Source organism: Anabrus simplex, chromosome 1 (assembly GCF_040414725.1).
Source record: "Anabrus simplex isolate iqAnaSimp1 chromosome 1, ASM4041472v1, whole genome shotgun sequence".
NCBI lineage: Eukaryota > Metazoa > Arthropoda > Insecta > Orthoptera > Tettigoniidae > Anabrus > Anabrus simplex.
The window spans coordinates 1,365,041,616-1,365,067,509 of NC_090265.1; the positions used below are offsets into that span (position 1 = coordinate 1,365,041,616).

Below are 25,894 nucleotides of genomic sequence, written 5' to 3' on the forward strand. Positions count from 1 at the left end.
ACAATGGAATTATTGGACACGTATAGTAATTCTGGAAACAATCGCGAAAATACGAAATGCACAAAGGTAGATATGTGTCATAAAATTGTATACAGTAAGAAAATAGTTGTCTTCGGGCAAAACCGAGTTATGATCTCCAGGAATGTGAGACAGTCGCATTCTTAACGTTGCAGCTCACCGCACGAAAAACAACCTGTTGAACTCCGCAAGTAACCTTTGGCCGACCGACAAAAGATAGTTGGTGCTGTGCGATTGGTTTTCATATCCCCACCCACCGCAGCTCACCATTCGGAGAGTCAGCAAATTATGCCGAGTCATTGTGAGCCGCGGTAGGTTATATGAAGGGCAACGGAAATATAATTCGGTTAGTTTAGTTAAGTTTTACGTGTGTCACATTGTTTTGCTTAAGGTAAGTTTATACTTGATAAAGTATGTTGCTCAATGGCATTTCGTTATAATTAGTTCACAATGTCACGATTTAAGCTCCATTGATGAAGGGTTCAAAACGGAAAATTAATTACTTCGGGAATGTGGTGGCATTCGAATTGCATCCAAAGAAAGACGATGTATTCGCCAACTCAAGTGTTATATAAGCTTAGTGAGGAGAAGATACCGAAACGTTGATTGTTGAGATTACCAGAAGAACAAGTAGCTCACACGCATTTATTCTAGTACCGGTACAAGTACGTTTTACAAAAGCTGGACGTTTTAATTTCGTTGATAGTTGTGATGTTCGCTCATACTGTAACCATGTTCTTTTTATTCTTCGAATCCCGGGCAATGCATGCGAGATTTTTGAAATGAAAAATCATGTCCTTGTGGTTGGCGTTAACCAGGGGCGTAACGAATTTGATACGGACCCTCCTACCAAAATAAAATTTCGGGCCCGCTGAAATAAAATGTAAAACCTATATTGTTTTTTAGTGCTCAGCCTGAAGACCATCAGCCCAGGCGCCACTGAAGAGGCGTAATATGGAAATGAAGAGTGATGTAGTTTCCCGTTGCTTTCCTCACTCAGCCAGAAGTTTGCTATTACGAATAACTTTAATAAATTTAATCACAACAGTTAAAGATACTGTAATGTAATATATTGTCAAATTACATAAACAAAGGGATTATTCATAATTGTGAGATTATTAAAAATATAGTTTAGTAGGTTTAATTTCACTGCCTCCTTGGTTGAAGCCCTGAACTGCCAACTATACACTACTGGCAATTATTCCCCTACGTACAAATTATAAAACAAACTATTTTGACTGTTTCTACAAAACCGCTCTGACTATTTCAGTGCAGATTGACATTAGAAAATATTTATTTATTTATTTATTTATTTATTTATTTATTTATTTATTTATTTATTTATTTATTTATTTATTTATTTATTTACTAACAAGATACCCGTGCTTCGCTACGGTATTATACTGAAATTTAGAATTGAATGCTTATTCCTTTATATATATTCCGCCGAAATTCGCGATCTGACTCGTTTTCTGAGAGGATCCGCAAAAATTCGTGATCTGACTCGTTTTCTAATAGATTACGGCAAGTTTCCACCCATTTTTCAATCTTTCTTTCCAGCAATCGATTTCGTACTTCCCGGGCTAGGTCCAGGTATTCCACCCGGCCAGTTGGGTCGCTAAATCTTTGCCATCTTTTCCTGTAAGCATTTTAATATGGATCAAATTCTTGAGAAGATCCGGCGTGGTGTCGTCTTGGGTACCTTGGCGGTACTGAACCCACGGACGGACTGCATTCTTATTCATTACCCGTCCAGGAACCGTTTCCTGCGCGGTCCGCACATTTGACGATGGTCCAGAACATTATTATTATTATTATTATTATTATTATTATTATTATTATTATTATTATTATTATTATAGATGTTCTGGATCCCACAGCAAGGTGCAAGACCGCTACTTGGAGGTAAATTATATCTGCTGCCATTGTCATTGTTGACAATGTGACCAGCACCATTGTCACGCGTAGGCAAGTGTGGGGGATTTCTGGCGATACGAATGACATACTTCCGTGCATTATTGACCTTATTATAGAGGTGAAAAATTGGACGGTCAATTCATTCCTATCGTTTATTTCAAATGTGTTTAAATTTTTATTTATATGCCAGGAGAATCTACTGTAATCTAAGAACGTTCTCGGAAGGAAAAGATGGCTGTTGAAAACGAACCCAGGAAAGATTAAAAATGATCGGTTTCATGATCAGAATAAGTACGTCGAAAATCTACAGCCTGTTTCCAGTCAATCGACCGGGTCAGGAATGGAATGAATACAGCCCCCATCTAGCGGCGACAATAGGAATTGTGCCGCCTGCCGAAGCCTGTCGCACTCCTCTGGACCAATGATTAATGAATGGCAAATGAAATGAAATGATATTGAACAGTGTTGCTGGAATGAATGATGACAGGGAAAACCGGAGTGTCCGGAGAAAAGCCAGTCCTGCCTCCGTTTTGTCCAGCACAAATGTCACGTGGAATGACCGGGATTTGAACCACGGAACCCATCCGTGCGAGGCCAGCACGCTGCCGCCTGAGCAACGGAGGCTCCTTATAAGTACATCATGAACAGTAAAATCAATTGGTCTCACCTCCTTTTACACCCCACCGCCGTTAAGTTTATTTAACCCCCCCTCCAAAAAAATTAAAAGGACGCGTGTTTCTTTATGTTTAAAGGAGATTCCAAACACCAATGTTCACGTCTATTACCTTCAGCTTTGAGATATAAGTATCCCCATAAAAATAATTCACTTTTTTGCACTTCCTTTCACACACCTCCCCCCCCCCCTAAGTGAATTTTCCGGCAAAAAATACTTGTTTCTTTAATAGTAAAGGATATCCTAAATACCAATTATCACGACTCTAACTTCTTCAGTTTATGTTTTATGTGTCCACATGAAAGGAATTCAACTCTTTTTCACTCCCGCCCCCCAAGATGATTTTCCCCCAAAACGCGTTTTTCTTTGTTTTTGAGGGAGATCCAAATACCTATTTTCACGTCTGTAACAACTTTAGTTTTTATTGGATGTAAGTATTCTCATACAATTAAGTCAATTATTTTTTAATTATTTCACCACCACCACCCCCCCCCCCCCCCTTCATTGGATTTTCCGAGAATACGTGTTTCTTTACTTTTAAAGCGGATTCCAAATATCTAATTTCACGTCTGTAACATCTTCATTTTTAGGATATCAGTAGCCTAATTAAAAGAATTCAACACCATTTTCAGTCACATTTACCCCCCCTCCCCTTCCAACCAAGTGGTATTTCCGAAAACTAAAAATACACGTTTCCTTATTTTTAATAGAGATAAAAATGCCATTCTTCACTTCTGTAACATGTTAAGTTTTTTGAGATATACTGTAGAAATTCTAATTTATAATTGCACACCCTTTTTAGTTCCCCTGAAGTGGAGTTTCCAAAAACAAATCACCTATGTTTCTTTATATTTACAGGAGATTCCAAATACCACCTTTTACGTCTGTAACATTTTACGTTTCTCAGATATTCTGTAGATATAGTCTTTCAAAAAATTCACCCCAATTTGTCACTCCTGTTTAACAGCCATTAATTGGATTTTCCAAAAACAAAAAAATACGTGTTTCTTTATTTTTAAAAGAGATCCCATATACAGATTTCTAGGTCTGTAATATCTTAAGTTTCTGAGCTAGATGTATCCTCATTAAAGGCATTCAACCCATTATTCACCGTTTTACAGCCCTCCTATTGGGATTTTCCGGAAACAAAAAATACGTTTTTAATTATTTTTAAAGGAGGTTCTAAATATCAATTTTTTATCTGTAAACTTTTAATGTTTCGATATATAGATACACTCATTTTAAAAATCCATCCCCTTTTACCCCCCCCCCCCCACTATTTGGATTTTCCAAAAGCAAAAAGAATGTTCATTTATTTTTAAAGGAGGTCCCAAATACCAATTTTCAGGTCTGTAATATCCTAATTTTCTGAGATATAAGTATCCTCATTAAAGGCATTCAACCCTTTTTTCACCGCAGCTATTGGGATTTTCCGAAAACAAAAAATACATGTTTCTTAATTTTTAAAGGTGATTCTATATACCAATTTTTACATGTGTAAACTTTTAAAGTTTTAAGATGTAGATACACTCATTTTAAAAATCCACCCGCTTTTTTCACCCCCCCCCCCCACCCCCATTATTGGGATTTTCCGTAAACAAAAAATACATGTTTCTTAATTTTTAAAGGAGATTCTATATACCAGTTTTTACATGTGTAAACTTTTAAAGTTTTAAAGATGTAGATACACTCATTTTAAAAATCCACCCCTTATTTCACCCCCCCCCCATTATTTGGATTTCCCAAAAACGAAAAATACCTGTTTTTTTATTTTTAAAGTTGACCCCAAATACCAATTTTTAGGTTTGTAATATCTTCATGTTCTGAAATATAAATAGCCTCATTAATGGCATTCAACCCATTTTTCACCCGTTTCCACCCTTCCTATTGGGATGTTCCGAAAACAAAAAAAAATACGTGTTTATTTTTAAAGAAGATTCTAAATACCAATCTTTACATCTGTAAACTATAAACGTTTTCAGATATAGATACACTCATTTTAAAAATTCACCCCCTTTTCACCCCAAAAACAAAAAAATACGAGTTTGTTTATTTTTAAAGGAGATCCCAAACACCAATTTTCAGGTCTGTAATATCTTCAGTTTCTGAGATATAAGTACCCTTATTAAAGTCATTCAACCCATTTTTCACCCCTTTTCACCCCTCCTATTGGGATTTTCCGAAAACAAAACAATACGTGTTTATTTATTTTTAATGAAGATTCTAAATACAATACAATCTGTAAACTTTCAAAGTTTAGAGATATAGATACACTCATTTTAAAAATTCACCCCTCTTTTCACCCTCCCATTAAGTGGATTTTCCAAAAACTAAATAATACGTGTTTCTTTATTTTTAAAAGAGATCAAAAGTACCAATTTTCAGGTCTGTAATATCTTCAGTTTCTGAGATATAAGTTCCGGTATCTTGATTAAAGGAATTCAACCCCTTTTTCACCCTTTTCATCCCTCCTATTGGGATTTTCTGAAAACAAAAAAGTACGTGTTTCCTCATTTTTAAAGAAGATTCTAAATACCAATTTTTACTTCTGTAAACTTTTAAAGTTTTGAGATATGGATACACTCATTTTAAAATTTCAGCCCTTTTTTCATCCCCTTAGCGACGGAATAACCAAAAATCCTCTCGTAGCGAGCACCTACATCTTAATATGAATGTATCCCCAAAATTTCATTTCTTTATGTCTAGTAGTTTTGGCTCGTCGATGATGAATCAGTCAGTCAGTCAGTCAGTCAGTCAGTCAGTCAGTCAGTCAGAACAAGTTATTATATATATATAGATTTATTTATTTTATTTATTTATTTTTGCATGGAGTCTGCGGGGGCCCTTTGAAGCTAATAGATTCTTTGTCGCTACGTTAATTTAACATTTCGGCGTAAGTTTTTAAGTTGTTCGTACCGTACGCATAACAACGGCTGATCCTCGCTATAGTTTTAGGAAACATTTTGTCATGTCCGATGTCAGTCACATTTTCTTTCAATGTTCCCATTTTACCCTACATAGCAAACGATTTTTCCACAAACTGCAATCGCAAAAAATCAAGTGTCAACAACTGTAGCTAATCTCGTTCAACACCCTACACCGTCAACTGTTCTTGCTATTCAAGAATTCTTGGATAACTGTAGGATATTAATCTATAATTCGCTTGACTAGTGGATATTATGAGCTCAATCGACTCATATCCTCCTCTACATAACTGTCAACTAAGACATCGTATAGTTCTAATCAAGCAAACCTGGTGTTTCTACAAGTGTCGAGCAAATAAAGTTATCGCGAGTGAAAGTCAAAGTCTGTTCCCTTGAAGATAAGCGTTAATAGGTGTAGTGACCGGGTAAATGGAAATGGCGTATGGCTTTTAGTGTGTGGAGTGTTCGAGTATATGTTCGGCTCGCCAGGTACAGGTCTTTTGATCTGACGCCCGTAGGCGACCTGTGCGTCTTGTTGAGGATGAAATTATGATGAAGACATATAGACCCAGCCCCCGTGCCAGCGAAATTAACCAATGTTGGTTAACATTCCCGACCCTACCGATAATCGAACCCGGGACTCCTGTGACCTAAGGCCAGGACGCTAACCATATAGACATGGAACTGAGACAATTGGACACCCGGCGTGAAGTCGTACGTATAATACTTGTGTTAACGTCTTCCTGTCAAAGTAGACGAGATTTTGTCGAGTTTCGACGAATTGTGGTCTACGTAGCATTCGTTGTGACGATAGACCTTCAGATTTTACACGTCGGTTTGTGGATGTAATAATGAAGTACATAACGGTCGACTTACACCGAATACCGGTCCCTGTGGTCTGCGCCAACGTGTAAACCAGAGGTGGTCAAGCTGGGCATTCCGGGCGCCCAGCACTGTACAGACCGTGAAGGTTGGGCAAAGTTCTCCCAGTCATCTCGATCATTGTGGCGATACCCGAGTTTGAAACGGAGGCAGAAAATAATGAAAGAAAGAGGGCAGAAATCCACGTCATTTTCAATTTACGTTGTAAGAAATAAGTTATTCTCATTGCAGTTGATGTCTTTTGACCGAATACAATAAAAAGTTAGGCCTAAAACCTCAAATATTTTTGTAACAGATACGTAATGAATTACAATTTTCACAATTACATTTTAAGATATTCTTTAGAAACAGTTCTAATATAGTCTAATACGGAGTTGGTGGATAAGCTGTGGCTTGTGGATGTTCGGGTTTAAATTATCTGATAAACTCACCAAACTCCAATCATGGTTACCGGCAATAAAATCAGTGAGGTTATTTTTATGAAGGCATACTGTACATCTATCCGGTAGATACATTTACATTGTTGTTGTACTTTAATCTTGGATAGTAAATATCTATACCGAGCGCGATAGCTGCAGTCGCTTAAGTGTGGCCAGTGTCCAGTATTCGGGAGATAGTGGGTTCGAATCACACTGTCGGCAGCCCTGAAGATGGTTTTCCATGGTTTTCCATTTTCACACCAGGCAAATGCTGGGGCTGTACCTTAATTAAGGCCACGGCCGCTTCCTTCCCACTCCTAGACCCTTTCTGTCCCATCGTCGTCATAAGACCTATCTGTGTCATTGCGACGTAAAGCAACTTGCAAAAAAAAAAAATGTAAATATCTATGTCCTAACTCGTGATAACAATCCCTCTCGCCATTTTGAGGCTAGCTATTGTCACTGGACGCCTGTTAAACTTTATATTTCAGAAATTCAGTGAACAGAGAAAGTCACACAACACTACAATACTGTGCAAAATCATTGTTACGTTACGTAATTATATCACTTTTTGCTTAATGAGTAACATAAATTTTACATTAAAAATGGAAATACTATCATCCAATCCAAAGAATTGTAAATCGTACCATGTACGCTTAAACCCTGCACCTTTGTAGATTGTAACACAAAAATTATAACGTATCAGTTTTCTTTGAATGAATAAATATAAGAAAATAAAACAGACTGTTTATCTCGAGCGCAGTATAAATCAAACCAAAATATCAAGAAAAGGTCAGTTTTTGTTGCGATTGTAGAGTTTTATTTTAAACTAGCAATATACCTGTGCTTCGCTACGGTATTATTCTGATATTTTTAATTGAATGCTTATTCTTTTATATATAATCCGCCGAAATTCGCGATCTGACTCGTTTTCTGAGAGGATCCGCAAAAATTCGCGATCTGACTCGTTTTCTAATAGATTACGGCAAGTTTCCTCCTATTTTTCAATCTTTTTTTTTTTTCCAGCAAACGATTTCGTACTTCCCGGGCTAGGTCCAGGTATTCCACCCGGCCAGTTGGTTCGCTAAATCTTTGACATCTTTTCCTATAAGCATTTTAATATGGATCAAATTCTTGAGAAGATCCGGCGTGGTGTCGTCTTGGGTGCCTTGGCGGTACTGAACCCACGGACGGACTGCATTCTTAGTCATTACCCGTCCAGGAACCGTTTCCTGCGCGGTCCGCACATTTGACGACGGTCCAGAACATTATTATTATTATTATTATTATTATTATTATTATTATTATTATTATTATTATTATTATTATTATTATTATTATTATTATTATTATTATTATTATAGATGTTCTGGATCCCACAGCAAGATGCAAGACCGCTACTTGGAGGTATATTATATCTGCTGCCAATGTCATTGTTGACAATGTGACCAGCACCATTGTCGCGCGTAGGCAAGTGTGGGGGATTTCTGGCGATACGAATGACATACTTCCGTGCATTATTGACCTTATTATAGAGGTGAAAAATTGGACGGTCAATTCATTCCTATCGTTTATTTCAAATGTGTTTAAATTTTTATTTATATGCCAGGAGAATCTACTGTAATCTAAGAACGTTCTCGGAAGGAAAAGATGGCTGTTGAGAACGAACCCAGGAAAGATTAAAAATGATCGGTTTCATGATCAGAATAAGTACGTCGAAAATCTGCAGCCTGTTTCCAGTCAATCGACCGGGTCAGGAATGGAAAGCATACAGCCCCCATCGAGCGGCGACAATAGGAATTGTGCCACCTGCCGAAGCCTGTCGCACTCCCCTGGGCCAATGATTAATAAATGACAAATTACATGAAATGATATTGAACAGTGTTGCTGGAATGAATGATGACAGGGAAAACCGGAGTGTCCGGAGAAAAGCCAGTCCTACCTCCGTTTTGTCCAGCACAAATGTCACGTGGAGTGACCGGGATTTGAACCACGGTACCCATCTGTGCGAGGCCGGCACGCTGCCGCCTGAGCAACGGAGGCTCCTTATAAGTACATCATGAACAGTAAAATCAATTGGTCTCACCTCCTTTTACACCCCACCGCCGTTAAGTTTATTTAACCCCCCCCCCCTCCAAAAAAATTAAAAGGACGCGTGTTTCTTTATGTTTAAAGGAGATTCCAAACACCAATGTTCACGTCTATTACCTTCAGCTTTGAGATATAAGTATCCCCATAAAAATAATTCACTTTTTTGCACTTCCTTTCACACTCTTCCCCCCCTCCCTAAGTGAATTTTCCGGCAAAAAGTACTTGTTTCTTTAATAGTAACGGATCTCCTAAATACCAATTATCACGACTCTAACTTCTTCAGTTTATGTTTTATGTGTCCACATGAAAGGAATTCAACTCCTTTTCACACCCGCCCCCCCCCCCAGATGATTCCCCCCCCCCCAAAACGCGTTTTTTTTGTTTTTAAGGGAGATCCAAATACCTATTTTCACGTCTGTAACAACTTTAGTTTTTATTGGATGTAAGTATTCTCATACAATTAAGTCAATTATTTTTTAATTATTTCACTCCTCTTCATTGGATTTTCCGAGAATACGTGTTTCTTTACTTTTAAAGCGGATTCCAAATATCTAATTTCACGTCTGTAACATCTTCATTTTTAGGATATCAGTAGCCTAATTAAAAGAATTCAACACCATTTTCAGTCACATTTACCCCCCCCCCCTCCCCTTCCAACCAAGTGGTATTTCCGAAAACTAAAAATACACGTTTCCTTATTTTTAATAGAGATACAAATGCCATTCTTCACTTCTGTAACATGTTAAGTTTTTTGAGATATACTGTAGAAATTCTAATTTATAATTGCACACCCTTTTTAGTTCCCCTGAAGTGGAGTTTCCAAAAACAAATCACCTATGTTTCTTTATAATTACAGGAGATTCCAAATACCACCTTTTACATCTGTAACATTTTACGTTTCTCAGATATTCTGTAGATATAGTCTTTCAAAAAATTCACCCCAATTTGTCACTCCTGTTTAACAGCCATTAATTGGATTTTCCAAAAACAAAAAAATACGTGTTTCTTTATTTTTAAAGGAGATCCCATATACAGATTTCTAGGTCTGTAATATCTTAAGTTTCTGAGCTAGATGTATCCTCATTAAAGGCATTCAACCCATTATTCACCGTTTTACACCCCTCCTATTGGGATTTTCCAAAAACAAAAAATACGTTTTTAATTATTTTTAAAGGAGGTTCTAAATATCAATTTTTATCTGTAAACTTTTAATGTTTCGATATATAGATACACTCATTTTAAAAATCCATCCCCTTTTACACCCCCCCCCCCGCCCACTATTTGGATTTTCCAAAAGCAAAAAGAATGTTTAAATATTTTTAAAGGAGGTCCCAAATACCAATTCTCAGGTCTGTAATATCCTAATTTTCTGAGATATAAGTATCCTCATTAAAGGCATTCAACCCTTTTTTCACCGCAGCTATTGGGATTTTCCGAAAACAAAAAATACATGTTTCTTAATTTTTAAAGGAGATTCTATATACCAATTTTTACATGTGTAAACTTTTAAAGTTTTAAGATGTAGATACACTCATTTTAAAAATCCACCCGCTTTTTTTCACCCCCCCCCCCCCATTATTGGGATTTTCCGTAAACAAAAAATACATGTTTCTTAATTTTTAAAGGAGACTCTATATACCAATTTTTACATGTGTAAACTTTTAGAGTTTTAAGATGTAGATACACTCGTTTTAAAAATCCACCCCTTTTTCACCCCCCCCCCCCCCCCATTATTTGGATTTTCCAAAAACGAAAAATACTTGTTTCTTTATTCTTAAAGTACACCCCAAATACCAATTTTAGTCTGTAATATCTTCAGGTTCTGAAATATAAGTAGCCTCATTAATGGAATTCAACCCATTTTTCACCCTTTTCCACCCTTCCTATTGGGATGTTCCGAAAACAAAAAAATACGTGTTTATTTTTAAAGAAGATTCTAAATACCAATCTTTACATCTGTAAACTATAAACGTTTTCAGATATAGATACACTCATTTTAAAAATTCACCCCCTTTTCACCCCCTAATTAATTGGACTTTCCAAAAACAAAAAATACGAGTTTGTTTATTTTTAAAGGAGATCCCAAACACCAATTTTCAGGTCTGTAATATCTTCAGTTTCTGAGATATAAGTACCCTTATTAAAGTCATTCAACCCATTTTTCACCCCTTTTCACCCCTCCTATTGGGATTTTCCGAAAACAAAACAATACGTGTTTATTTATTTTTAATGAAGAATCTAAATACAATTTTTACATCTGTAAACTTTCAGAGTTTAGAGATATAGATACACTCATTTTAAAAATTCACCCCTCTTTTCACCCTCCCATTAGGTGGATTTTCCAAAAACTAAAAAATACGTGTTTCTTTATTTTTAAGAGAGATCAAAAGTACCATTTTTCAGGTCTGTAATATCTTCAGTTTCTGAGATATAAGTACCGGTATCTTGATTAAAGGAATTCAACCCCTTTTTCACCCTTTTCACCCATCCTATTGGGATTTTCTGAAAACAAAAAAGTACGTGTTTCCTTATTTTTAAAGAAGTTCTAAATACCAATTTTTACTTCTGTAAACTTTTAAAGTTTTGAGATATAGATAGACTCATTTTAAAATTTCTCCCCCCTTTTCACCCCCTTAGCGACGGAATATCCAAAAATCCTCTCTTAGCGAGCACCTACATCTTAATATGAATGTATCCTCAAAATTTCATTTCATTATGTCCAGTAGTTTTGGCTCGGCGATGATGAATCAGTCAGTCAGTCAGTCAGTCAGTCAGTCAGTCAGTCAATCAGGACAAGCTATTTTATATATATAGATAGTGTACCCCAATCAGCACTTCGGTGAGCTTCGTAATCACAATCGAACGTCACTTCTCTCTGGCTTTCCTGCAAAGTGACTTCTGCTTTCTCGCGTCACTGTGTCGTATGCTAGTTACGTAAGTTGCCCGCATTTATGTCCGGCCGCACTGGGCTAGACTCAACGGGCGCCCAACTGAGCACCTCTGCTTCTTCTGTTGTCTGTAGCCTTCATATCAGGAAATCACTTCAAAGTTTTTGCATTTTTTTCAGAAATCACTTGTTGCCTCCCACTACAACTAACAAGCTGACGGAAAGCTGAGAACACTACGTTGAAATCTATGAAAAAATAATCTGATGAATTGTGATATTGTTGAGATTTACTTACAAATTCATCTTCAAATGTCAGTTTTACTGTAGAACAACTAGCATAAAGTGAAAATTGTCAGAACGTCAGCTGGACCACTCCATCTCTCCACAGTTTCATTTCACGACGTTATTATGGCGAATATCAACGAAAGTAGTCTTTAGGATTACCGGTACTTATTTTAACAGTATTAACCTATGCAATATTCTCCATACCTCCAAATCACGATGAATCGGCAATCAAATTCAATGTATTTTCCAAAGAGGAGTGTGCCTTTCTACCGCCAAAATTTAGATCGCCAGCGCCATTTGTCGAGCAATGAAACTACTCCGATTACAGGGCGTGGACCCGATTGTCAAGGCCGGTATGGAGCCAGATTGAGCCATTGTTTGCCAATTGTCACAGGTCACAGTTGCTTACTGGTGGTTGCGCAGTGCATCGAGCTCGTCCGCGTGCTGAGTGATCTTAGTGCTTGTTTTGGTGGAACTTTTCCATTCTATTGTGCGTAAAGCGCGTTTACGATGGCTGCCTCCGGTGGGGGAGGTAGCCTTGTGTTAGGGGACAATTTAGTGGTTGGTCAAGAAGTTCCCATTCAGGAAGAATCTTCTGGACGTCAGGCATCCCAACCGAATTTGACCGATCCAACCTTATCTCAACGACCTAACTCTACTAGTGACAATTTACCGCCGCCAGAGGAACGAGAACATTATTCCATTCTCATCGTGGCCTCTATATAGTGTATATTGAATCCATTGGAAACAAAAATTTGGGTCAACTTCATTCCATGGCCCTGGGTCGACATTTTTATGAACGAGATATTTTGTGAAATCTATCTCTCGCAAAAGGCGCAATCGGCTACAAATAGTTTTCAACAATGCAAAACAAGCAAACACCTTTTTGAGTCATTCACTGCTAGGTTCTTTACACCTTAAGGCCTATATACCGTCTTCTAATACCTTTCGTGTTGGCATTATCCGTGACGTTGACAAAAATCTTTCTGAGGAAGAAATTCGTTTATATCTTACGTCACGAGTCCCGGTTAAATCGGTACAACGCCTCAAACGGAGACTAGTTTCAAATGATGGTATTGAATACGTTCCCACTGGGTCGATCAAAATCACCTTTCGTACAGAACTTTTTCAGGTTTATCTCAGAGTTGAGCCTTTTATTTTTTCGCCTGTCATTTGCCGAAATTTCTTCGATATGGTCATACACAGAAGCAATGTCGTGCGCACACTGCTCGTTGTGGAAGGTGTGCAATGGGACATTCAACCGACCAGTGTATCTAACAGCTTTTAAAATGTGCGTATTGTAAGGGAGTTCATCCGACCGGTGCATTTTTTTTTGCTATTTGTTTTACGTCGCACCGACGTGACGACGACGTGATAGGAAAGGGCTAGGAGTGGGAAGGAAGCGTCCGTGGCCTTAATTAAGGTACAGTCCCAGCATTTGCCTGGTGTGAAAATGGGAAACCACGGAAAGCCATCCTCAGGGCTGCCGACAGTGGGGTTCGATCCCACTATCTCCTGAATACTGGATACTGGCTGCACTTAAGCGACTGCAGCTATCGACCTCAGTGACCGGTGCATTAGTTTACCCTGAACACAAACACCAACAGGAAATCAAGGTTATAAGAATTGAATATATTTTCTTCCAAGTGGCTAAGGCCAAAATCTCTTTACCTCAATATCTTCCTCCCCAACATCCTCAGGTCCCCTTATATAGGAGCATATCTCTTTCGCTCCTACTCAAAATTATCACAGGAAACGCAAATTTACGCAGGTGGTGCAGAAACCAGTGATCACCACCCCCCACCCCCGGCTCCAGGATTTGACCGCGCTGGATACATGGCCCTGGTGCGTCCAGACAATGTTCCTTCGGGACGTGTCCTTCTGTCGTCTCCACCTCCCGATACATCAACCCCATCTACTTCTACAGCTCCTACTTTAAATACTTCGGGTCCTAATCACTCGACCCTTCCATATGATCAGCTACCTCTGATGCAACGGAACCACTTAAACCGTGAAATACAACAAATTCTCTTTTTGCTATTACAGAATGTGGGGGGAGAATTCCCCATTTCCCCGGTGATCCATCAATTGCAGGTCAGAATCATATACTTAACCTTTATGATTCGCGTTTTGCAATGGAACGCTAGAAGTCTCATACATTTCAAAAAGCTTGAATTACAATTACTTACACAAGAAACATGTGCTAATATCCTCGTAATCCAAGAAACATGGTTTTCTGCTACTACGTCTTTTCATTTACCCAGTTATCATGTGGAACGACTTGACGCTAATGGTAGTGAGGGAAATGCGATTTTTATTCATAAACATATTCCATATCAACTTCCTTTGCACTATCGTATTCCTAACACCCTAGCTCTCGGTATTACTGTTCGCAATATCTATTTAATCAATATTTATTGTCCGCTTGATGTGTACATGACAGCTTGCCAATGGTCTCTTTTTTTGCACAATTTGATTCATTGGACTATATATTTCTCCTTGGTGATGTCAATAGCCACCATACTGCCTGGGGGTAGTGATAAAGATACTGTTAAAGGAACAAACTTCCTCTCTGAATCACTATCAAATAACTTCATCAGTTTAAACGACGGATCCCCAACACGCCTTTCCCCTCCTGGAGCTCCACCTAGTGTCGTAGACCTATCCCTCTGTCGTTATCGCATAACTCCCAATATCATATGGCAAACGCTTTGTGATACTCACTCTAGTGATCATTTTCTCATTCTCGTTACATATGGCATCAGTAAACCCTCCTTAACACCGCCCACACCCTCCCAGGTCAGCAATATTAGATCATTCCGTAACTTCGACAAACAAACGTACTGTATGTTCCTTCATGCCCAGCTCCTTAAATATCCGCCACCCACACGAGATTATCCCAATCTCCTCCGCATACTCTCTGCGTTTGTCAATACTTTTCACCCCTGTAAATTAATCTCTCCTCTATGCCCACGTCCTTACCAGCTGATACATTGGTGGGATGCTGAATGTCATAGCTTGATAATGCGGCGTAGTTTTATTTAACCAGTTTCGCAAGGATATGACACTAGAGAATTATTTAGCACTGAAGCGTCATAATGCTTGTATCAAACGAGTATTTCACACCAAAAGACGTGATTCTTGGAAATATTTTATCTCCTCACTAAATCATCGCACATCTTCAGCCTCCTTCCGGAATGATACTCGTGCCCTCACGCGTGTTAATGCTTCTTATCCTGCCCGCTCAGTTATTATGCCTGATGTTCTTCTTTCATTTCTTCACTCCTTAACACCCGATTTTACAGTTTCTCGTCCCTTTTCCTCCTCTCGCCCTATATCCTCCCAATATTCCCGTTTACCACAGCTCATCCAACTTCCGGAGCTACAGTCAGTATTAGAATCCGTCAACAGTTCTTCTCCTGGACCAAATAGTATCACTTATTCTATGCTTCGTCTATTACCCCCTTCTGTTCATCTTGTATTACTTTCCTTTTTCAGTACCATCTTACTCACTGTGAATGTGCCGGCGCAGTGAAACGTCTTTCATTTAGTATCTACCCTTAACCCCGGAAATGATCCAACCTCCCCGTTGAGCTATCGTGGCATTGTTTGAAGTTCGTGTATACGGAGACTTTTTCTGAAGATTCTCTTACAACGTTTTATGTGGATCCTGGAGAAAAATAAGATTATTCCCAAAACCCAATATGCATTTTTAAAGGACGCAGTAGGCAAGATCCTCTCAACATTCTGTTGATTGATCTCCTCCTAGCTCGACATAGAAAGTATAGCACTATTACATTTTTCCTCGACATGAAAGGTGCCTACGATTCTGTTCCCTTAAGCTTATTATGGACATGTCTCGATTCCCTTGGTTTTCCTCCGCCTTGTATATCCTTACTAGAACTGTTATAGGCTATACCTCATGTGCTCTTATTATCAAATCCCCCTATTCCCAGCTTCTTGGACGACAATGTTCGCATGGTGTTCTTCAGGGCGATACATTAAGTGGCGTTTTATTTGCTCTCTTTATGCGTGATTTAAAGCGTACTATTACTAAGAACGCACGGGTATTAGCTTACGCTGATGATTATGTTTTTTTATGTTTCACATGAAAGTGTTGCTGAATGTAGGAGAATGTTGGTGTGCGGCGTACGTGACGTAGTTACACGAACATGGTTCCTACCTTTCTACCTTTAAATGTGCCGCGATATTATTTGCACATACCCGTACAAATAATCGATCTCCTCTCATCGTTGACAACTTCTACGTGCCCTTTGTTGCTCAGCATACTTACCTTGGTGTGACCTTCGATAATAAAATAACATGGACTCCTCATGTTTTAATGCTTAAGCGTAAAACTGACATTTTTATAACAATTTTACGAGCGATCTCCCGTAGAAGCTGGGGAGCTGATCCCGTTACAACTCTTCTTCTATATATAGCTACTATACGATCCGTGCTTGATTATTGTGCATTCTTTACTGTTATCGCCTCTGCTTCTACATTGGAGCACTTAAATGTAATTCGATATCGTGTATTACCGGTACGCGTCTGTTTAGGAGCTCTTAAAACTAACCCAACTAATGCCTTATTGATAGAAGCAGGAGAATAGGCCTATACTTTAAAGGTCCGTCGTCAGACCTTTGCCTCTAACTATGTCCATAAACACTTTGGCGACACCCAATCGCCGCTTATTCCCAAGTTACGTCTTTTGCATACATATTATTCTTCCAGTCCTCCTCGTGGGAATCACGTCCCTGCTTTGTACACTGTTTTTAGGTCCTTTTTCCTACGGGAAGTTGACCTTCGTTTACCTACACTCCCCATGTACTCTATCCCATATGACAATCGATACTTTCGACCTTCTGTCATTATTTCTTCGCCTGCAACCTGCCTGTTCTGTCTTCACTGATGAATTATTTGCTATTCGACAAGGCTACTATTTACACGGATGCGCAAAATGTGCTTCACGCCTTATGCCTTCCTTTATCTTCTCATAATTGGTACTTATATAACGTTAGATATTCATTATATACCCTAGACCGTTCCGGTGTTTATATTACATTAGTCTGGATTTCTGGCCACGCTGGCATTACTGGCAATGAGAGTGCTGATTCCAAAGAGAATGTGATTCTGCTTATTCTGCTGCTAAACGAGTATCCCAGCAATCTTCCCCTCTCCCCATCGCGTTCCCCTCCTCTGATCTCTTGTCTGAAGTGCAGCTTACAGCATTTCAGCAATGGCAGATGGCAGATGGAATGTTTCGTCAAGTACTTTTAATATCAGCTGCAACTCGTTATTCCTTATAAACCTTGGTATTTTTATGGCACGTATTCTCGACGACACATCACATCTATTATCCGTTTACGTTTTTATCATGCTCTTAACCCTCAATATAAAACTCGTTTTCACCTTTCTCCGCCTACTCCCTGTGTCTGTGGCCTGCCTGATGGTGATAGTAATCACCTCTTCTTTCAATATCCTGCTTATGTAATGTGACTACATTTTCTCAAGCTGAAAACGGGACACTTATCAACTGACTTTAATAAAAGTATTATTTGGTCCATAAGTTAAAGTAAATAGAAAACTATAAGCCTGTTTATCTATTTATTACAAACATAAGGCAAAATTATTACAATAGGCCTAATGAATACAGAACATTTAAAGCATTACAATTACTATAAGAATCGCAAACATTTTACATCATGTTATACAGTTAGCCTAGAGGACATATATTTCTGAAGAATGGATTTTCTTCAGAAGTTTCTCATTTTGCTTCAAGTAATTGAAAAACTCAAAGCAACAGTATTTTAGATTGACTTTGGTAAGCAACAATGCTTTCAGCGTTCCAACTTTTAATTGAGTTTTTCTGATGTCCATATTTTGTTCATACTTGCAAAAACTCTCTCTACAGGTGCATTAGTATCTGGCAAGGATAACCCAAATTCTACAACCTTAGAAAAAGTACTGAATGATAGTTTTTGAGAAGAGAAATACTGAAACATTTCTACCCATCTCAGATGGGCTTCTTTTCCTTCATTATTCCATTGAGTGATTTTGGCTGCAGTAGCAAATTGCTTAACATAAACAAATTCACTGAAAATAGCATTATCATCAACATTTGATTCTCCAGATACAATCTTAATCGTAGGTATACATATTTCAACATCATTCCATTTCAGGACATTGTTAAGCAAGATCCATTCAAATTTCTTATATACTTCAAATCTGTCAGTCCAGACTTATAAGTACTGAATACATGAATCATAGAAACTATTAGCAATTTTTTTGGAAATCCTTTACTTTCACCTTACCCTTACCTTGTAGTTCATGCAAAGCACATGTTACAACATCTGGGATAAAATTGTTCTCCTTTTTCTAAGTCGTATTTACACTGACTGACAGAGTAAATGCAACACCAAGAAGGAGTGGTCAGAACTTTATGCCAATTGCAGGGTAGACTGACGTCACTGAGGTATGCTCATGATGTGAAATGCGCCGCTGTGCTGCGCACGTAGCGAACGATAAATGGGACACGGCGTTGGCGAATGGCCCACTTCGTACCGTGATTTCTCAGCCGACAGGCATTGTAGAACGTGTTGTCGTGTGCCACAGGACACGTGTATAGCTAAGAATGCCAGGCCGCCGTCAACGGAGGCATTTCCAGCAGACAGACGACTTTACGAGGGGTATGGTGATCGGGCTGAGAAGGGCAGGTTGGTCGCTTCGTCAAATCGCAGCCGATACCCATAGGGATGTGTCCACGGTGCAGCGCCTGTGGCGAAGATGGTTGGCGCAGGGACATGTGGCACGTGCGAGGGGTCCAGGCGCAGCCCGAGTGACGTCAGCACGCGAGGATCGGCGCATCCGCCGCCAAGCGGTGGCAGCCCCGCACGCCACGTCAACCGCCATTCTTCAGCATGTGCAAGACACCCTGGCTGTTCCAATATCGACCAGAACAATTTCCCGTCGATTGGTTGAAGGAGGCCTGCACTCCTGGCGTCCGCTCAGAAGACTACCAATGACTCCACAGCATAGACGTGCACGCCTGGCATGGTGCCGGACTAGAGCGACTTGGATGAGGGAATGGCGGAACGTCGTGTTCTCCGATGAGTCACGCTTCTGTTCTGTCAGTGATAGTCACCGCAGACGAGTGTGGCGTCAGCGTGGAGAAAGGTCAAATCCGGCAGTAACTGTGGAGCGTCCTGCCGCTAGACAACGCGGCATCATGGTTTGGGGCGCTATTGCGTATGATTCCACGTCACCTCTAGTGCGTATTCAAGGCACGTTAAATGCCCACCGCTACGTGCAGCATGTGCTGCGGCCGGTGGCACTCCCGTACCTTCAGGGGCTGCCCAATGCTCTGTTTCAGCAGGATAATGCCCGCCCACACACTGCTCGCATCTCCCAACAGGCTCTACGAGGTGTACAGATGTTTCCGTGGCCAGCGTACTCTCCGGATCTCTCACCAATCGAACACGTGTGGGATCTCATTGGACGCCGTTTGCAAACTCTGCCCCAGCCTCGTACGGACGACCAACTGTGGCAAATGGTTGACAGAGAATGGAGAACCATCCCTCAGGACACCATCCGCACTCTTATTGACTCTGTACCTCGACGTGTTTCTGCGTGCATCGCCGCTCGCGGTGGTCCTACATCCTACTGAGTCGATGCCGTGCGCATTGTGTAACCTGCATATCGGTTTGAAATAAACATCAATTATTCGTCCGTGCCGTCTCTGTTTTTTCCCCAACTTTCATCCCTTTCGAACCACTCCTTCTTGGTGTTGCATTTGCTCTGTCAGTCAGTGTACTTTCAACATAGAAAGTGCCATGGCTACTTCACCTTATGTTGTTAACTCACCTTCTACCTGGAGAACTGCCTGGTGGGAAGTTGTAGCTTGGTTGTGCAGAAAAAGAAGAACAATTTTCGCCAATGGGTTTTCAAAAAAATCTTTCATTATCATTGGACATTTTTCCTGACTCAGAACATATGACCTCAGTCCTTCAAAAATTGCAAGAACTCTTCCAAGTGCTGGCATCAAGGCTAACCACCTGGTGTTACTATAACCTAACAATTTCCTGTACTCAATCTCAGCAAAATTGCAGAAATCCTTTAGTAATTCTACTCTAATAGTGTATGAGTGAAAATGGTAACATATTTTGTGAATAACAAGTTCTGCATCGATAGGTAAACAATCAGCAGCAGTCTTAATTGTGTTGTGCACTATATGCGCGGCACATCCAACGCCAAGAATTTCACGATGTAATAACATCCTAAGTTTGTGGAAAATATTTCTGTATTCCTTACGTGCTGCCCCACCAAAATTACTATTAGTATTGTCACCACAGAATGCAATTATCTTGTTGTTCAGATTGTTTGTTGCAAACACGTCAATCAGATAACCGGTAACAATATCTGCTGTTTCGCCAGGACGTTCATCAATTTCCAAAATTCGAACACGGACACCCTGTAGTGGTAAAAAGTACCTAACCATAACAGGAAAAATATTTTTCTCCCCATGATTGGAAGCATCTGTAAACACTGTAACAAACCTGACTTCATTCAATTCCTTCTGCAATATTTCATAAGAATGTGGTGCAAGTACGTTCACAACACTGACTTCACACTTCGTACGATCGCAAAAGAATTTCTGTTCAAACCAATATTTTATTAGTTTCGAAGCACAGTCATTTGAGCGAAAGCTATGATTTTCTTCAACCATGTGGTACCGGTAAGTCCAGGCTCCTTCAATTGCAGCCAAGTGCAGTTCACGGTATGTTGCTGAAGTTGGCCGAAGAAATGAAGTTACACTTTTGGATGATGATGCCGCATTTCTGCGTTGATTTTAGATATTGTTCAATGTCACTTTTCCCTCCATGGGACACAGAGAATTCGGTGTTACAAATGGTGCAACGAATATCACAATCACAATCGGTCAGTGTTTTCTTTATGAAAGTGTACCTACGATAGAAAATAAGTATTTGTTGATCTATACATAATTACCGGGAGTTGAATTGCATTAAATTCGCTATAAATTCTAAGTTAATGAGGCACTTACCGTACCTTTCTTGCAACGCAGTAGTGAACATACATTTTCGTTTCGGCATCTTTAATCCTGCATCATACGACACTCCAACTGCTGTTGTTGAGAGAATTAACCAGGGACTCGCTTCAAGCGAGGAAAACAAATGCAGGCAGAGTAGCAGGGTTGCCATATTTGTTGTTGCTCGTAACGAATATTGTCACAGCCTTCTATATTCCGTCTTTACTCTTAGCTAGCTTAGTTGTTATGGACATAAAAACAGTTACCTTGCCATACACGAATTTCAGTATCTATAATAATTTAAAATATTACGTTGACGAAAATAGAGACTAAAATTAAAATTCACTTTCTAACAAAACGGGACAGAGAGGCGTCCCGACAAAATCTGTCGGGACACCGGGACAACAGGTTGAAAAACAGTACTGTCCCGGTCAAAATGGGACGTCTGGTCACTTTATTACCCTTATAGTTCGAATAGCTATGCCTTTACCTACAAGTACAGTACCGGTATCTTGTGTTTATTATCCTCTCTCATTCCTGCACTCATGACCAGCTTAAACCGGTTTCTTGATGACGTACACATTGTATTATAAATCCCTCAATAGTTGTTGTGTGATAGCGGTATTTTCCATTACAAAACGCCTTTCATAAATTTTGGTGAGATACAGGTCACCTTACCCTCTTTATTATGTCCGTTCCCTATGTACGGTACCGTGTGAGTATCTGACGCAGTTTTTTGTGTTTTATGATGAATTCCCCATCACCTTCCTTGCAGAGTAGCGGCGATTAAGGGGGGGGGTGCGGGTTTGGCCGGAGGGGGGGCTGTCGCCCCCTCATTTTTTGGAGAAAATGTTACATTTTTATTCCATTTTAGCCGACTGAAACTAGGAATTATTAAACAAAGCAATTTGTACAAGACCTATTGTCTTATCAGCTAATCCCCTCGTTTTGTTTTCTTTAATTATTAACAAAATTATTAGCGGAAATACGCGCAGAATATCGTTCGACCCGTCTAACCGATTTGTTTAGCGCCACAACAAGTAGTGGAGACTTTGCATGTGCTGTGAGGAAGGGCAGCAGGGGTATACTGTTTTTGCTAAGGTCGTGGATATTGAACTCTAAAGGTAATCGCCCACTACACCGCGCCGCGCCGCGCAGCGCAGCCGAGAAGAAATTTCCGTGGTCTGCTTCTTGTGAAATGCAATGGCTTAACGCCCACTGCAGGGAGCCGCGCCGCGCCGCGCGGAACAAGCTTGTGGAATTTCCGCACCAGAAGCCCCCAGGTTTCTGGAACGGAACTTTTTCCTTTCGGCGCGCTTGTATGGGCGAGGGTAGAAGGAAGGAATAACGGAAAGAATGTGGTTTCGTGGCGTTTCGGCAGTCTTCGTGAGTCCTCGACTAGTGCCAGCACGCTCGTACCTTCCCGCGGTTAGTGGTATTGTGCACTGTACGCCTTTCTCGGCGAAAGGTGATATTATATTCTTGCTCTACACACGGCTTTTTTTATTTGCTAGTTGCTTCACGTCGCACCGACACAGATAGGTCTTATGACGACGATGGGACAGGAAAGGGCTAGGAGTGGGAAGGAAGTGGCCTTAATTAAGGTACAGCCCCAGCATTTGCTTGGTGTGAAAATGGGAAACCACGGAAAACCATTTTTAGGGCTGCCGAAAGTGGGGTTCGAACCTACTATCTCCCGAACACTAGATACTGGCCGCACTTAAGCGACTGCAGCTATCGAACTCGGTACACACGGCTTAACTAGGTTCAATAGTTCATAGAATTTTTCTTGGGACATACGAAAGCAGTGGAAAAATTTACTTCGGTCCTTTAGTAGATCAGGAAATAAATGGTGAAACTCTCCGTACGTTTCCCTTTTCTCATAAATGTTGTGGACCCAAACGTTTCTTTCGCGTTTTTCTTCTTCCTCATTTGCAAATATCGCAACCGCAAATAATAAGTCCTCCTCGGAACTGGAACTCATATTTCTGTGTGAGCTGCACTTCCCCACCTGGAGAGAGGCGGCGCGTTGAGGTGTGCTGTATGGGCGAAGTCTCGGAAAATGGCCCGTGGAATGTTCCACAAGCTTGTTCCGCGCGGCGCGGCGCGGTTCCCTGCAGTGGGCGATTACCTTAATTCATCCGCTTATCGCGCGCATTCGTCAGTCTGGCAGTCTCTGTTAATGTCTGTTAGTTTCTTAGTGTGTAGTCATATACTAAATTATTTTTAATTGTATAATCTCGCTGTATTTCTTTTTAATTGTAATAAATGTGTAACATTGTTGCTTTGGTGAAAATTTTATTGTATAGTATTGAATCAAAATCTCAAAAAACTATTATTAAATTGGTAAACTGTCAACCTTTTCCTCTCTGTCGAAATTCGTATAGAGAGCATAAGAAATTTACCATTTTGCAGCTTTTTTCTTCAGTTTCGAATAATAATAATAATAATAATAATAATAATAATAATAATAATAATAATAATAATAATAATAATAATAATAATAATAATAATAATAATAATAATAATAATAATAGTTATTGGCTTTATATCCCACTAACTACTCTTACAGATTTTGGAGATGCCGAGGTGCCGTAATTTAGTCCTGCAGGAGTTCTTTTAGGTGACAGTTAATCTACCGACAATAGGCTGACGTATTTGAGCACTTGCAAATACCACCGGACTGAGCAGGATCAAACCTCCCAAACTGGGGTCAGAAGGCTAGTGCCTCAACCGTTTGAGACACTCAGCCCGGCTTCAGTTTTGATATATAACCCCCACCTCTCTAAGCCCCCTCCTCCCCTCCCCACCTCGTCCACTATATCCCACAAACCCGGGCACTGTTTGTTGCCTGTATACATCTTTGCCCCCGCACTTTATATCCCAATTGATGCTACTGTTCTTGCAAGTGATATACGTGTAACTGTCGGTTTCAATAACCTGTTTTGTGACTGGACAATAATCCTTGAGTCCAACCACACCCCTCAGGAAGAAGAGCTAGCTACAGCGACGCATCAAGTCGGCCGTGCTTAAATGACCTATAACTACAACCCCTAACCGCAATGACTTGAAGTTATGATACAAGATATTTTTCAAATATTGTTTATTTATTTATTTATTTATTTATTTATTTATTCACGAAGCACAAGATACAGCTACACTGAGCAAATTTCACTTGCACTGTCAACAGACTATTTAACAAACGTAAAATTTCATAATAAAACATAAGAAACATAACAAAATATAACAAGATCAGGTACACAACCTACTAATAACAACTGTCCAAATCGAAAACCGTGAGAATGTCCATGTTCATAGCCAAGTCGTCGTGGGTCAAGATGGCAGTATAATCCCTTCGCATCAACTTATCTTTAAGATATTATTTACACACCTCTCGAATACACTTTTATTTGATGCTAGATCAAGCTCTTGTCTCTTATTAATATTGTTAAAGAGTGTTGGGAGGCGGATTAGGAAAGATCGTTGAAGTATTGAGTGCTGAGTGTGGGGAATGTGGAGAAGTTCTTTGGTTCTGGTGGAGCGGGAAGGAACACGGAGAGAGAAGAGTGAGACAAGATGTTCCGAGCGGTAATGTCCATTTAAGATCCCGTGAAGGAATCTCAGGTCAGCTACCTGTCGCCTGATGTGCAGCGGTGACATATTAATCGCCATTAATACCTGCTGCGTAGACAGATTTCTGAGCTTGGGGTTTCTGTTCCTTACAATTGCAGCAAAGAAGGACACTGCTCTTTCTAACTGCTTGGTATTGGAGGGGGAGGCTGTTGTCCAAATAGGAGAGCAGTAGTTTAGGAGAGGTTGAATGATCATGAGGAAGAAGTGACGAAGAGCAATGGGGTCAGAAATTTCTGTGAAGCGATAGAGAATGCCTAGTAATTTCATAGCCTTGGTTGTATATGTTTCTATATGGGTCTTAAATTGTAATTTTGTATCGAATATTACACCTAGGTCACGCTGTTGCGTAACCACGGTGATGGGCTTGTCGAGTAGGTAATATGATGTCGGTAGAGGAGATTTACGTAGTGTTATGGTCATGTGGCTGCATTTTTGTGGATTGGGGATAAGTTTCCAAGTACGGCACCAGTTCGAGAGGGCGTTAAGTGAGGACTGTAGCAGAGCTGCATCTGCTGGATTCCTGATCTCCCTAAATATCTTGCAGTCGTCAGCAAAGAGTAGGGTATTCGCTGTTTCGTTGAGTTCGGACGGCAGATCGTCCATAAACAAAGAAAACAGCAAGGGGCCAAGAATACTGCCTTGTGGAACACCGGAGGTGACTGGTACCCATGAGGATGAAGTGCCTGATATTACCACTCTCTGCCAACGGTTATGTAGGAAGCCAGCAAGAAGGGTCAGAAGACTGCCATGTATATTAAATCGTTCGGAGATTTTATGGAGCAACAGAGTATGGTCTACAGAATCGAAAGCCTTCGAAATGTCTACGTAGCAGATATCCAGCTGTGATTTAGCTGCAATGGCGTGTGAAGCAAAGCTATGCAGAGTGGCCAGGTTTGTTAGACAAGAGCCACCTGGTAGAAAACCATGCTGCTTGGTTGAGATATGTGTGCATAATATGGACATATGGACATTCTTTCTATTTTTCAGGCCTGTGAATTACATTTCCAGGATACTGATGTAGAGAGAAGTACTTTAATGTATGACCCTAAGAATGGAAGGTTATTAACAGCACCCCTAGATATATTTGTCTCAAGAAAGGTGGGTTATATGTTCTACAGT

At 40.0% G+C, this 25,894-nt stretch overlaps 1 protein-coding gene across 1 annotated transcript in view; it reads left to right on the forward strand.

Annotated features, from left to right (window-relative positions):
- Nucleotides 1–304: 304 nt before the first annotated feature.
- Nucleotides 305–25,894, forward strand: part of LOC136858350 (glutathione S-transferase 1-1-like) — an 89,050-nt gene continuing 63,460 nt past the window's right edge. The window contains exon 1 of the mRNA XM_067137824.2: nt 305–409. The gene's annotated coding sequence lies outside the window, so the exon portion shown is untranslated. The remainder of the gene's footprint in view (nt 410–25,894) is intronic.